Source organism: Dendropsophus ebraccatus, chromosome 11, assembly GCF_027789765.1.
Source record: "Dendropsophus ebraccatus isolate aDenEbr1 chromosome 11, aDenEbr1.pat, whole genome shotgun sequence".
Classification (NCBI taxonomy): domain Eukaryota; kingdom Metazoa; phylum Chordata; class Amphibia; order Anura; family Hylidae; genus Dendropsophus; species Dendropsophus ebraccatus.
The window spans coordinates 3,574,641-3,589,640 of NC_091464.1; positions in this window are offsets into that span (position 1 = coordinate 3,574,641).

Sequence of the window (15,000 nt, forward strand, 5' to 3'; positions counted from 1 at the left end):
CATAGGAGAGGCCGGCAAGTTGTCTCCAGCCGATGGAAGCTCCCACCCGTTTGTATACGGCTATATTAAAAGGACAATGAAGCAGGAAGTGATCCATGCTTTCCAGCGTGGACCCACACTCTTCACGGGGACACCCACGATCATCAGAGTTCCTGTACTTCAGATTGTCCCTTACATATAGCCTTCCCTGAAAGCAGCGCCAGGCCAAGTCCCAAAACTTCGAGGGGATCCTCTTAGAATTTAACAAGCTTAGGCCCACCCCTAGATCCCGACCTGGGCAATCCCTGAGCGCCAGAGGCTTCTGGAAATGGGTCAACAGAACCCGTTTGTCGAGAAATTTCCTCGACTGGGTCCTGATCTCCCACATTCCCAGACCCCACCGACGAATCGCCTTCAGAGTCGGGGTAGCGTAAGCCGGAAGATGCCCGTGAGGTGTACGCAAGTCCTTCACTCGCCCTCCTGTCTCCCATTCCTGGAAGAAAGGCCGAAACCACTCCCTGCAGGAGAGTATCCACGGAGGAGCCCTCTCTTTCCAGAGGTTCGAGATGTTGATCTTAACAAAGGTGTTAGTTAAGAACACCACGGGGTTGACCATAGACAACCCCCCTAGTCTCCTCGTGCGATACGTGACCTCCCTCTTGACAAGGTTCAACCTGTTCCCCCATAACAGTTGGAAGAACAGGCTGTAGATCCTAGCATAGGATGCCTCTGGCAAGATACACACGCTGCCCAGATAGATGAACAAAGGGAGCAGGTAGCATTTGATCAGGTGCACCCTTTCCCTCAGGGTCAAAGACCAACCCTTCCATTGGTCTACCTTCTGGGCGGCATCCTTAAGCCTGCCATCCCAGTTGACGGATGGGTAATCACCCGGGCCGAATCGGATGCCCAAGATTTTAGCCGAGGACTGGGGCTCTGGAAGGGTGTCCGGGAGGTCAAAGGTGGCATCTCCCCCTCCCAGCCAGAGACTTTCACACTTATCCGGGTTGATCTTGGACCCGGATGCCTCCGAGTAGCGCTCCACTTCAGACATCACCACTCGAGCCTCATCCACTGAGGACACGAAGATGGTGACATCGTCCGCGTACGCTACCACCCTCAGAGTGGCTTCCGGCTCCGTCAGGCTCATCCCGACTCCCGCCAATGGTCCACGATCGACCATCCTAAGGAAAGGGTCGATCGCGAACACATATAACAGCGGGCTCAAAGGACAACCCTGACGAACGCCAGACCCAACCTCAAAAGGGCGGCCAGACCAACCGTTCACAAGCGGGAAACTCTCTGCCCTTGCGTACAAGATCTTAAGCCAATTCACAAACCCCCCTGGCAGGCCGTACCTCAGAAGGACAGACCAGAGGTACTCGTGGTTCACCCGATCAAATGCTTTCGCCTGATCCAAGGACAGCATGTAGCCCCTCCAGAAACCAGCACTACTCCGCTCCACTGCCTCCCTGACACTCAGGACAGCGCTTAAAGCGCTTCGGCCTGGCACCGAGCAATGCTGAGTCCCCGAAAGAAGCTGTGGCGCAAAATGCACCAACCGGTTGAATAGTATCTTGGCCAGAAGCTTCCTATCCGTATTGAGAAGAGCTATGGGTCTCCAATTCTCAACACGGCTAGGATCCCTACCCTTTGACAGAAGGATCAGGGCTGACCTCCTCATAGACTCCGGCAGAGTGCCCGAGGAGAGACACTCATTGAATACCTCGGTCATGAGGGGAATTAAGCATTCCTTAAAGGTCTTGTAAAACTCAGATGTTAAGCCATCCGGACCTGGCGATTTCTTCAGGCCGAGCCTGTCAATCGCCAGTCTCACTTCCTCTTCCCTGATCGGATCTGTCAAACAGTCAAGATGAAGGTCAGCCCCCGACTGAGGAGCTGCTTCGGCCAGGAAAGCCGACATCTTGTCTCGATTCAGATCCTTCCTCCCCAAGAGGTCCGAGTAGTAGGATCTGACGATCTCCAAGATCTCTGAACTGGACCGCTTCAGAGATCCTGTACTGTCGATCAGACCCGTCACGATCTTACAACTCACTGACATCTTGCAGTTTCTGTAAGGGTCGGGCGAGCGGTACCTCCCGAAGTCCCTCTCAAAAACCAAAGATGTGTGCCTATCATACTGGCACCTCATGAGCAAGGCTTTCACTCTGGAGATCTCCGAACGGCTACCTCCAGTCGAGACCAGATGCTCGAGTTTCCTCCTCAGGCCCTGATACAGACGGTATCTGTTCAGGGCTCTGAGGCTCGAGAGCTGGCGGAAGAACTTGGCAACCCGTTTTTTGAGGATCTCCCACCACTCTGACTTACTACTACATAGGTCCAGAAGAGGTACCTGACTCTGAAGAAAATCCTCAAAGGATTGTCTTACATCCGCTTCTTCCAGGAGGGACGAATTCAGCTTCCAGTAACCTCTGCCCATCCGGGGAGTCTCTGAAACATTCAAGGAAAACAAAATTAGACAGTGATCGGAGAACTCCACCTCAACCACCTTCACGGCGGAAGAGACGGCTTCCTCCTTCAAATAAAACCTGTCTAGTCTTGACCTACAGCTACCTCGATGATAGGTGAAACCCGCGTGGCCCGAGGGGCTCCGGATGTGGGCATCCTCCAGGCGAGCTTCCCTAACTATGCTATTTAGCGCAACACTGTCGTAGGCCAGCCGGTCATTAGAGCCTCTCCTATCGTGGGTCCTGGTGACATTATTAAAGTCCCCACCAAAAATAACCTGCCGGCTGGTAAAAAGGAAAGGCTTGATCCTCATAAAGAGATCTTTACGGCCCCACTTTGTTTGCGGGGCGTAGATATTAATGAGCCGAAGCTCTTGCCCCTTCATGAGGACATCCAGGATCAGGCACCTCCCCATTTCCAACTCAATAACCCGTCGGCATTCTACCTGTGCGGTAAAAAGCACCGCCACTCCACTATACGGCTCTGTCGCAAGAGACCAGTGTGAAGGCCCAGACCTCCACTCCCTCCTGGCCTTCACTATGGCGGCAAGGTCTGTTAACCTGGTCTCCTGCAAAAATAAAATATCCACATTACTTAAGTTATTTTCAAAAAAGCTAAATGCCGCAAAGCGAGCCGCATCTGACTTTATGCTGGCGCAGTTAATAGAGGCCAGCGTCAATGGAGTGAGTACCGCCATAGAGAGTGATTGAGTTGGACGGTCTTACCCACACAAATTATATACATATATACAATGACTACATCATCTCCTTTTCCCTCCTCTCTCCTGACTCTCCCCGTCCGAGGAGGACCCCTTAGAGGCCTCCTTCGGGCGCTTCAGGGACATGGACAAGTCCATGTCTGGGTCCTCGGTCCCCTCCGCCTGGCCAGCCTGCACCTCCGCAGGAATTACCCCCGAAGGTGCAGGCCCTGTTCCCCCTGAAGGCTCCTCCAGCCCCTCCCCTCCTTCCAGGGACTGGTAGCGGTTTGACAAACCAACCAGAGGGGGGGTAGTAGAGCCTTCCTTTGGTCCCTGGTCCGGTTTAAGAGCTTTAGGGGCTATTTTTGAGGGGCCTGCCTTCCTCTTCCCTTTCCCCTTGCCGCTCTTTTGTGGAGTTTTTTTTGGACGCTTTTGTTGTGTCTGCCACTCCTCCGGACTCTCATCCAGACTTTCATACTGGGAGGAATCGGAGGGACTGGCAATTTCACCCTCCTCACGCTCAATTCTCCGGATCTCCTCATCCAACACAACCTCCTCCGGAGCCTCAGCCTGCACTTCTGTTGCTGCATTTGGAGCCGGACCCTGAACTACTCCCTGGGAACTTCCAAGGTCCTTGCTCCTCCTGCGCTTCTCCTCTCGCCTAAGCTTAGAGGGAGTTTTGTGCTTCTTCACCGGCCCGGATGCCCCCTCTCCTTTGCTGGTCCCTTCCCCCCCTGAGGCAACCAAGTGGCTCTCCCCGGCTGGGGCGGTCGCAGCTCTGGAGAAAGAGCGTGGACATTGGCTGAATGGGTGACCGAGGTCACCACACAGGTGACACCTAATCCGGTCACAGGATGCGGCTAGATGACCCTCCCCACCACACAAAGCGCACATCTGCCTAGTGCAGCGCGCGCTAAGGTGAGTGGGGTCACCGCACCTGTGACACAGCTTCGGCTGACCCTGGTAAAAGATCTGGATCCTATCACGCCCTAGGAAGGTAGCTGATGGAATGTGCGTCACTGTATTACCTGAACGCCTTAGGCGGACGGAAAACGTCCAGGCCCCAGACCAGATCCCATACTGATCGAAGTTTTTCCTGGGGACGTCCGTCACCTCCCCATAGCGGCCTAGCCAGGTCATTATGTCGTAACAAGAAAGTGACTCGTTACGGGTAAGCACGGTCACCTTCTTGATCATATTCTGACGGGAAATTGCTTTTACAGCAAAATCCCGCCAGCCGGGCTCCTCCTTCGCCAGTTCGTAATAGGACCAAAAGGCCTCAAGCCCCTCGGCCCTAGCGAAACTGACGTCGAATTCAGCGGAACCGTAGGGGTGGATCAAGGCAAAGATGTCACTCGCCTTGAAACCCGCCTGCAGCAGGAGCTCCACTACCTTGCCCCTTTGGGGGCACGCATCACTGCCCCTCCAAATCAGGCGGGCCACGTTCCTACGGCCCACTTCCTGCCCGGCTGTAGGGAGCGACCACACTACCTCCCCATTATGTTCTCGGAAGGCACCGAGTCCGTGTCTTTCAACCCAGAACGATAGGTCTACTTCCCTTCCCTCTACTTGTAGCGACTTATCTCCCCGCCTAAGAGCCCCCAGGAGGCGCAGTTGCAAGTCACCTTGCCCTGCGGACGGGATCGAGGACCCTCCTGAACCCCCGGCCGCCACACTGGCATAACTGCGGACCGGGGGTGCAGCCGGACCGGATACATTGCTCTCTCCTCCCACTTGCTGGCCTTTGGCTAAGCTGTTACTACCCACAGGGGCTGGGACAAGGGCTGGGACAAGGGCTGGGACAAGGGCTGGGACAGGGGCTGGGACAGGGGCTGGGACAGGGGCTGAGACAGGGGCTGAGACAGGGGCTGGGACAGGGGCTGGGACAGGGGCTGGGACAGGGGCTGAGACAGGGGCTGGGACAGGGGCTGGGACAGGGGCTGGGACAGGGGCTTGGGTTGTGACAGGAGACGTACCCTGAGGGCTCCTCCCACCCCCCTCCTCCACCACATCCATGTCCTCATTCACACTTGCACTACATTTACTTAACCTTTTGCCAGGGCTGGAGCTGAAAACCAATTTTGCAGGCCTGATAACACCGCTTTCCCGGGCTCCTGATCGGCGCTCTTGCTGCTGCTGAGACTGTGCTGGCACTGGTGACGCCTCTGCTGCGCTTCCGGGGCTCCACGCCCCTTCTGCGCCGCCCGGAACCTTTGATGCATGCTTTGTTTCCGGCCGGACCGCATTCACTGCAGTCCCGCCGGAAATGACGTCATCTGGCTGCACCTGCACCGCCGGACCGCGGACCGGAAGTGCCTCGGCCGAAACCGGAAGTGCCTCGGCCGAAACCGGAAGTGGGGCAAATTGCTTTATTCCGGCACCCACCTTGCTGTAGGCACTCCCCCCTACCACTGCGGACCGCCCCGCAGCGGTTACATCACTAGGAGGAAGTCCTGTCCCCTCCTTCTCCACCATTTCTTGGGCTGCGGACCTATGGACACTCCCCCCGCCCACAGGGGAGTGCACAACAGCCTGGGGAACGCCCCCTGCCTCTCTCCCAGCACTGCTGCTCGGCCGCCCGAGCCCCCCTGCCAGTACTTGGGGTTCAGATGTAGCCATGCTCCCCCCCTTGCCTGCAGGGGAGCGTGTAAGTACTATACGCACTTTCTGGGGGCCGCCCCCCTTCTCCAACACAGACCCCGACTCCCGGCCACGCCCCCCACAAGAAGGGGCGTGGCCTGCAGAGCCAGAGCCATCCCGTTGGCCCGGAGGCCCCACATGATCACTCCCTCCACTGTCGTCCTCCATCTTGTTTGACATGTGCTGCTTCTGGGATCCTTGAGTTCGACCCAGCTTTCCTGCTGGATCTGGCTCCTGAAGGGCAGTATAGACGAATCTTGTATATTTTGCTTTTCCCTTGCTGCTTTTTTTCTTCTTTTTTTTCCCTTTAGAGTCATCTGGCATCTCTTCACCAAAAGAGAAATTCTCTAGCCGGGTGGGAGATTCCTGCATTATGATTGCCCTCAGGATGCCACTATCCATTAGGCCCTCCTCGCTCTCCTCTTCATCTTCCGAGGATGATGACGGTAAGGCTACCTGCCCCGGTTTAATCCCCCCACTACTTTCCATAGGGGTACACATAGCACTGGGAGTACTTTGGGTGTTTGGGGTTTCAGTCACCTCCTCTTCACACCCACTCTCCATCTCTGCCTCACCGCCACTACTCCCCCCATCTTCCACAGAGGGTTCACTCTCACACACCACCTCACCTCCTCTTGATGGGGTTTTCATGGCGGCGAAGCGGTCTTCGTTCTGGAGCTTTTCTCTGAAAGTCCCGCTTCCTTCCAGGATTGCCCATCTCCTCTCCTCTATACTGGTAACCTCTGCCTTCAAGGTTTTCACCTTTCGGGTATGCACAACCCTCTTGGTTTTGGATGAGTTGTTGGCAAGGTTTCTTGCGGCTTGCAGTTCTTCCTTTGCTGCACCCAACCGCCGTCCAAGAGCCTCGTATTCCGTGAACCGAGCGGACATTCTTGCACAAAATGTCGCCATGGGCTCCTCCAGACCTCTCTCTCCCCATTCCTCCACAGGTTTTTCCTCCTTTGCAGGCTTTACCTTGCGGCTTCCAGATGCCTTCGCCGTCGCTGGGGGAGCAGAGCCCACATTGCTGCGGGCTTTAGATATTCCTCTTGTCCCCCCAGCCGGATTGCTGGCTGAAGCACTAGCCGGTCGCCTCTCCTCCCCACCCCCCGCCGGCCTAGACCGGGGAGTGGAGGCACGGTCCTCCATCAGGGCAAGCTGAGGAAAAACTCTCCCCAGGAAACTGCCACCTTCCTGGGGAAAGCAGATGGAATCTTCCCTTTTCTCTCTGGTTCAGCAGGAGCTCTCTCAGACACAACCTGTTACCGCGGCTGCTGGCACCAGACTTGCCCTCCAATGGATCCTCGTTAAAGGATTTAAAGTGTACTCATTCCAATTACAGGGCCTCGAAAGAGTCCTGTATTGTTATTTTTCGTCACTACCTCCCCGAGTCGGGAGTGGGTAATTTGCGCGCCTGCTGCCTTCCTTGGATGTGGTAGCCGTTTCTCAGGCTCCCTCTCCGGAATCGAACCCTGATTCCCCGTTACCCGTGGTCACCATGGTAGGCGCAGAAAGTACCATCGAAAGTTGATAGGGCAGACATCCGAATGCGTCGTCGCCGTCACGGGGACGTGCGATCGGCCCGAGGTTATCTAGAGTCGCCAAGGCGGCCGGGGAGAGCGGGGCGGGGGGCGGCTTTTGAGGGCCGCCCGACCCGCCGCCGCCCGGGCCCCCGGATTGGTTTTGGTCTGATAAATGCACGCGTCCCTGGGGGTCAGCGCTCGTCGGCATGTATTAGCTCTAGAATTACCACAGTTATCCAAGGAAACGGGTTGGAGCGATCAAAGGAACCATAACTGATTTAATGAGCCATTCGCAGTTTCACTGTACCGGCCGTGTGTACTTACACGTGCATGGCTTAATCTTTGAGACAAGCATATGCTACTGGCAGGATCAACCAGGTAGGTGCTGTGGAGGCTTGTCCGCCCGCCCGCCCCTCCGCTCGGAAGCCGGAGGGGTGCGAGGGGGGGGGGACGGGGGCCTCGGCGGGTCGCCGCCCCGGGAGCGAGGAACGGAATAGGGGGTGTTGTCGGCGGCGGGACCCGCTCGCACGTCCGCCCCCGGCTCTCCCGGAGGAGAGGCCCGAGGGGAACTCGGCTTCGAAAGGTCCGGGGCACTCGGGTGGGGGGCGGCCGACGAGCCGGGTAGCCGAGGCACCCGGCGTGGCTCTGGCTCGCTCGTGTACAGAGGATGAGGAAGGCGAAGAGGGACCAGCTGCACGCGCCCGGCTTCGGATCGGGGGAGAGGCCCGGGGAATGGGGATGATAGCCGGTAAAGGCGAACCCCAAGGACCCGGCACGGCCTGAGCCTCCCTCGCCGCCACCGCCGCGCTTTCCGCGATGTCCCCACCGCTCTTCCGCAGCCTACGTCCCCGAGGGGCCGTCCCGAGGAGTGGAGGCGAAACCGGAGAGGGACAGCAGGGGCCCGCTGCGCGCACTCGGCCTTCGGACGGATCCGGCGCCGCTGCGCTTCCTGCGAGCGTCGAGACTCCCCTGGAAGGGGGGGTCCACTGCCGCACTCTTCCGGGCCTAGCCACAGCCCGTCGGGGGTTCCGGGGATGGGAGGGTGCATGGCCTCCCGCCTGGGTTCGGAGCCAAGACCGAGAAGGCCGACGGGGGGCCCGCTGCGCGCACTGGGCTTCGGTTCGGGGAGAGGCCGGGGGAATGGGGGATTATAAGCCCGTTTCGGGCGAACCCCAAGGACCCGTCGCGGCCTGAGCCTCCCGCGCCGTCGCCGCTGCGCTTCCTGCGGGCGTCGACACCACCCCCGACCCCGCGAAGGGTAGGGGGGGTCCCCGCCGCTCTTCCCGGCCTATCGTCGGCCGGCCTGCCGTCGGCCTGCCGGAGTTCTGGGGGCCGCCTCGAACGGAGAGGGGTGAGCGCGGCCCTCTGTGGTGGTGTCATCGTCGGAGGCTACGTTTGGGGAGTCGAATGTGAGAGGCCGTCGCGGGGCTTGCCGGCGCGCTGCTCCGGAGAGGGGTGGGAAGCCCAGACCCTCGTCAGGGTCCGGGTCCGAGCCGCCGTCTCCGAAGGCTCCGCCGGCCGTCCCGGTCGGGAGAGGGCACCTCGATCTCGGATCTCGGATCTCGGCAAGCTCACCGGTGGAGGGAGGCGTAGTGGGCGGTCAGGGAGGGGGCCCGCGACCCACCCGGGGTGGGATATCGCGCGACCTTCCGGGCCCGTCGGGCGGGGACCGGGGTCCCCGGGGGCGCTGATCCGGGAGAGGGGAGGGAGACCCGCTCGCCTATGCCGGCACGGACTCCAAAGCCCGGCCGAGCGAGGGGTCTCTCCCCACCGGATGCCCCGTTGCCTTATCGATCGGGAGGACGTATGTAGCAAGGTTTCATAGCTCTTTCTCTGGCTCCTTTCCAAGTCCGGCGGCGCGGTAATCTAGTGGGGAGTCCCGCGACCGGAGCAGGCTAGCGGGTGGGAAAAGTGTGCCTCCGCGGTGCCCGTCCTTCTCCCGCCGCCGCCGCCGCCTTGGGGTAAAAAAAAAGAAAAAAAAAAAAAAAAGAGACAAAGTCGGAAAGCTCCAGGACTTTGAGCGGCGATCCCTCTGTCCTTCTGCCGGCCTAGGCTTTCCACGTCGCGGCGTCCCTGAGAGAGGCTTGCCTACGCCTCTCTCACGGTTCTTCCGCGTGGTGGCGGAAACGAGGTCTTGCGAGGAGCGTCACCACCCCCATTTCTACGGCAGCTCCCTCGCATCCCTGCCGACTTCCTGGAACTCCGGGTCGGATCTGGCGTTCAAATCCGACCTCATTCCGGAGGTCTGCGGGTCCCTTTCCCCACTTTTCCCGCCGGCGGCGCTCCGAGGACCTCGGCCTGGGGTGGGGGGAAGGGCCGGTCCCGCACCTCCGGGGCTCTGGAGAGGGGACACCCGTCTGAACAGCTTCACTGAGCCCCGAGGATCCCCGCGGGGGCTCCCGATGTCGCCCGCCGGCTTCCCGAGGCCGCCGTGTCTCGGGTGCCGGGCTGGGCGCACCCTCGCCCGGCCGCGGCGGGGCACCGACGCCCGGCTCCCGCCGCCTCCTCCTCCTCCTCCTCCTCCTCCGCGGACCTCAGCCCAAGAAAAATGACAAAGTCCGGGAGCTCCGGCGGGGAGAGCGGGACGGCTTGGTCTCTGGTGCCGGGCAGGATGAACCCTTGCCCGGGCGCGACGGGGAACCTCCGCCCGCTGCCCGGCTCCGCTGGGGAACCGGAGCGGCGCTCTTGGCCTTGCGGGCCTGCGGTGAGCCTTCGCCGGCTACCGCTTTGCGCCGCTCCCCGTCGCCGGGTACCGGAGCGGCGCTCTTCTCTCCCCGGGCTTCTGGTGACTCTTGCCGGATGCCGAGAGCCTCCAAGTCCCGCCGGCGGGGACCGGAGCGGCGCGCTCGGCTCGCCCGGCCAGGGTGAGCCTCCGCCGGCTACAGCCTAGCGCCGCTCCCCGGCTGCGGGTACCGGAGCGGCGCTCTTCTCTCCCCGGGCCTCTGGTGACTCCCGCCGGATGCCAAGAGCCTCCAAGTCCCGCCGGCGGGGACCGGAGCGGGCGCGCTCGGCATGCCCGGCCGTGGTGAGCCTCCGCCGGCTACCACCAAGCGCCGCTCCCCGGCGGCGGGTACCGGAGCGGCGCTCTTCTCTCCCCGGGCCTCTGGTGACTCCCGCCGGATGCCAAGAGCCTCCAAGTCCCGCCGGCGGGGACCGGAGAGGCGCGCTCGGCTTGCCCGCCTAGGGTGAGCCTCCGCCGGCTACCGCCAAGCGCCGCTCCCCGGCTGCGGGTACCGGAGCGGCGCTCTTCTCTCCCCGGGCCTCTGGTGACTCTTGCCGGATGCCGAGAGCCTCCAAGTCCCGCCGGCGGGGACCGGAGCGGCGCGCTCGGCTCGCCCGGCCAGGGTGAGCCTCCGCCGGCTACAGCCTAGCGCCGCTCCCCGGCTGCGGGTACCGGAGCGGCGCTCTTCTCTCCCCGGGCCTCTGGTGACTCCCGCCGGATGCCAAGAGCCTCCAAGTCCCGCCGGCGGGGACCGGAGAGGCGCGCTCGGCTTGCCCGCCTAGGGTGAGCCTCCGCCGGCTACCGCCAAGCGCCGCTCCCCGGCGGCGGGTACCGGAGCGGCGCTCTTCTCTCCCCGGGCCTCTGGTGACTCCCGCCGGATGCCAAGAGCCTCCGAGTCGCGCCGGCGGGGACCGGAGAGGCGCGCTCGGCTTGCCCGCCTAGGGTGAGCCTCCGCCGGCTACCGCCAAGCGCCGCTCCCCGGCGGCGGGTACCGGAGCGGCGCTCTTCTCTCCCCGGGCCTCTGGTGACTCCCGCCGGATGCCAAGAGCCTCCGAGTCCCGCCGGCGGGGACCGGAGAGGCGCGCTCGGCTTGCCCGCCTAGGGTGAGCCTCCGCCGGCTACCGCCAAGCGCCGCTCCCCGGCGGCGGGTACCGGAGCGGCGCTCTTCTCTCCCCGGGCCTCTGGTGACTCCCGCCGGATGCCAAGAGCCTCCGAGTCCCGCCGGCGGGGACCGGAGAGGCGCGCTCGGCTTGCCCGCCTAGGGTGAGCCTCCGCCGGCTACCGCCAAGCGCCGCTCCCCGGCGGCGGGTACCGGAGCGGCGCTCTTCTCTCCCCGGGCCTCTGGTGACTCCCGCCGGATGCCAAGAGGCTCCGAGGCCCGCCGGCGGGGACCGGAGCGGCGCGCTCGGCTTGCCCGCCTAGGGTGAGCCTCCGCCGGCTACCGCCAAGCGCCGCTCCCCGGCGGCGGGTACCGGAGCGGCGCTCTTCTCTCCCCGGGCCTCTGGTGACTCCCGCCGGATGCCAAGAGCCTCCAAGTCCCGCCGGCGGGGACCGGAGCGGCGCTCTTCTCCCCCCGGGCCTCTGGTGACTCCCGCCGGATGCCAAGAGCCTCCAAGAGCCGGCGGCGGGTACCGGAGCGGCGCTCTTCTCTCCCCGGGCTTCTGGTGGCTCCCGCCGGATGCCAAGAGCCTCCAAGTCCCGCCGGCGGGTACCGGAGAGGCGCGCTCGGCTTGCCCGCCTAGGGTGAGCCTCCGCCGGCTACCGCCAAGCGCCGCTCCCCGGCGGCGGGTACCGGAGCGGCGCTCTTCTCTCCCCGGGCCTCTGGTGACTCCCGCCGGATGCCGAGAGCCTCCAAGTCCCGCCGGCGGGGACCGGAGAGGCGCGCTCGGCTTGCCCGCCTAGGGTGAGACTCCGCCGGCTACCGCCAAGCGCCGCTCCCCGGCGGCGGGTACCGGAGCGGCGCTCTTCTCTCCCCGGGCTTCTGGTGGCTCCCGCCGGATGCCAAGAGCCTCCAAGTCCCGCCGGCGGGGACCGGAGCGGGCGCGCTCGGCATGCCCGGCCGCGGTGAGCCTCCGCCGGCTACCGCATGCCGCCGCTCCCCGCTGGATGTTACCGGAGCGGCGCTTTTTCGTGTCCGGGCTCGTGGAGGCTCCAGACGGCTGCCCCTGCACTCACAGTCCCGCCGGCGGGGACCGGAGCGGGCGCGCTCGGCGTGCCCGGCCGTGGTGAGCCTCCGCCGGCTACCGCATAGCGCCGCGCCCCGCTGAAACCTACCGGAGCGGCGCTCTTCTCTCCCCGGGCTTAGGAGCACCCTAGCCCGCATCCAAGGGCTTCCAGGGACCGCTGGGGAGAACCGGGACGGACCCGGACTCGTATCCGTCTTTGGTGCACCCTCGCCCGCATCCAAGGGCGTCCAGGGACCGCTGGGGAGAACCGGGACGGACACTGAATTGTATCCGACTTTGATGCACCCTCGCCCGCATCCAAGGGCGTCCAGGGACCGCTGGGGAGAACCGGGACGGACCCGGACTCGTATCCGACTTTGGTGCACCCTCGCCCGCATCCGAGGGCGTCCAGGGACCGCTGGGGAGAACCGGGACGGACACTGACTCGTATCCGACTTTTAATGCACCTTAGCCCGCATCCGATGGCCTCCGGGGACCGCTAGGGTGGACGCCCGTCCCCTAGAGTAGGGCTGGCGGTGGCGGAAACGAGGTCTGTCGCCGAGTGTCACCGCCCCCGTTTTAGCGGCACGTGGCAGAAATTTGGCCGGGATCGTGGAACTCCGGTCCGGCTGAAGCGTTCAAATCCGACCTCATTCCGGTTCTCTGACCGGGAGCTCCTCGAGGCTTTAGTCCGGGTCGGAGTTCCATGACCCCGGACGCGAGTGCCCCCGACAAGCCGGTCCCCGAATAGACTCTGCTGGAGCCCGGGATCGGCTCCCCACAGCGCCGGCGCCCGCTCCTCCGGTCCGGGACGGACACTGACTCGTACCCGACGTTGGTGCACCCTCGCCCGCATCCAAGGGCGTCCAGGGACCGCTGGGGAGAACCGGGACGGACCCGGACTCGTATCCGACTTTGGTGCACCCTCGCCCGGATCCGAGGGCGTCCAGGGACCGCTGGGGAGAACCGGGACGGACCCGGACTTGTATCCGACTTTGGTGCACCCTGGCCCGCATCCAAGGGCCTCCAGGGACCGCTAGGGAGAACCGGACAAGACCCGGACTTGTATCCGACTTTGGTGCACCCTGGCCCGCATCCAAGGGCCTCCAGGGACCGCTAGGGAGAACCGGACCGGACCCGGACTCGTATCCGACTTTGGTGCACCCTCGCCCGCCTCCGAGGGCGTCCAGGGACCGCTGGGGAGAACCGGGACGGACACTGACTCGTATCCGACTTTGGTGCACCCTGGCCCGCATCCGAGGGCGTCCAGGGACCGCTGGGGAGAACCGGGACGGACACTGACTCGTATCCGACTTTGGTGCACCCTCGCCCGCATCCAAGGGCGTCCAGGGACCGCTGGGGAGAACCGGACAAGACCCGGACTTGTATCCGACTTTGGTGCACCCTGGCCCGCATCCAAGGGCCTCCAGGGACCGCTAGGGAGAACCGGACAAGACCCGGACTTGTATCCGACTTTGGTGCACCCTGGCCCGCATCCAAGGGCCTCCAGGGACCGCTAGGGAGAACCGGACCGGACCCTGACTCGTATCCGACTTTGGTGCACCCTCGCCCGCATCCGAGGGCGTCCAGGGACCGCTGGGGAGAACCGGGACGGACACTGACTCGTATCCGACTTTGGTGCACCCTGGCCCGCATCCGAGGGCGTCCAGGGACCGCTGGGGAGAACCGGGACGGACACTGACTCGTACCCGACTTTGGTGCACCCTGGCCCGCATCCGAGGGCGTCCAGGGACCGCTGGGGAGAACCGGGACGGACACTGACTCGTATCCGACTTTGGCGCACCCTCGCCCGCATCCGAGGGCGTCCAGGGACCGCTGGGGAGAACCGGGACGGACACTGACTCGTATCCGACTTTTAATGCACCTTAGCCCGCATCCGATGGCCTCCGGGGACCGCCGGGGGGGACGCCCGTCCCTTAGAGTAGGGCTGGCGGTGGCGGAAACGAGGTCTGGCGTCGAGTGTCACCGCCCCCGTTTTAGCGGGACGTCGCCGGAATGTGGCCGGGCTCCTGGAACTCCGGCCCGGGTAAAGCGGTCAAATCCGACCTCATTCCGGTTCTCTGACCGGGAGCTCCTCGCGGCTTTAGTCCGTGCCGGAGTTCCAGGAGCCCGGCCGCGGGTGCCTCTCACACACCGGTCCCCGCAACGGCCCTTCCGGAGCCCCGAGGCGGCCCGGCCCCGCGCCGGCGCCCGGTCCCCCGGCCCGGTTCTCGCCCCGGGACCTGCCGGGGAGCCGTGCCCGGGCCGGAGTTCCAGGACGCCGGCGTGGGGACCCCGCCATCCACCGGTTCCCGTTCCCGATCTCCCGGAGCACCGAGTCGGCCCGGCCCCGCGCCGCCGCCCGGTCCCCCGGCCCGGTTCTCCCCCCCGGGAGCTGCCGGGGAGCTGTGCCCGGGCCGGAGTTCCAGGAGCCCGGCGTGGGGACCCCGCCATCCACCGGCTCCCGTTCCCGATCTCCCGGAGCCCCGAGGCGGCCCGGCCCCGCGCCGCCGCCCGTTCCCCCGGCCCGGTTCTCCCCCCCGGGAGCTGCCGGGGAGCTGTGCCCGGGCCGGAGTTCCAGGAGGCCGGCGTGGGGACCCCGCCATCCACCGGTTCCCGTTCCCGATCTCCCGGAGCCCCGAGGCGGCCCGGCCCCGCGCCGCCGCCCGGTCCCCCCGGCCCGGTTCTCGCCCCGGGACCTGCCGGGGAGCTGTGCCCGGGCCGGAGCTCCAGGAGGCCGGCGTCGGGAGAGAAGTTTTCCCCGGCCGAAGCTAACAGTCAACGGCGGCCGCCGGCGGGGCTCCC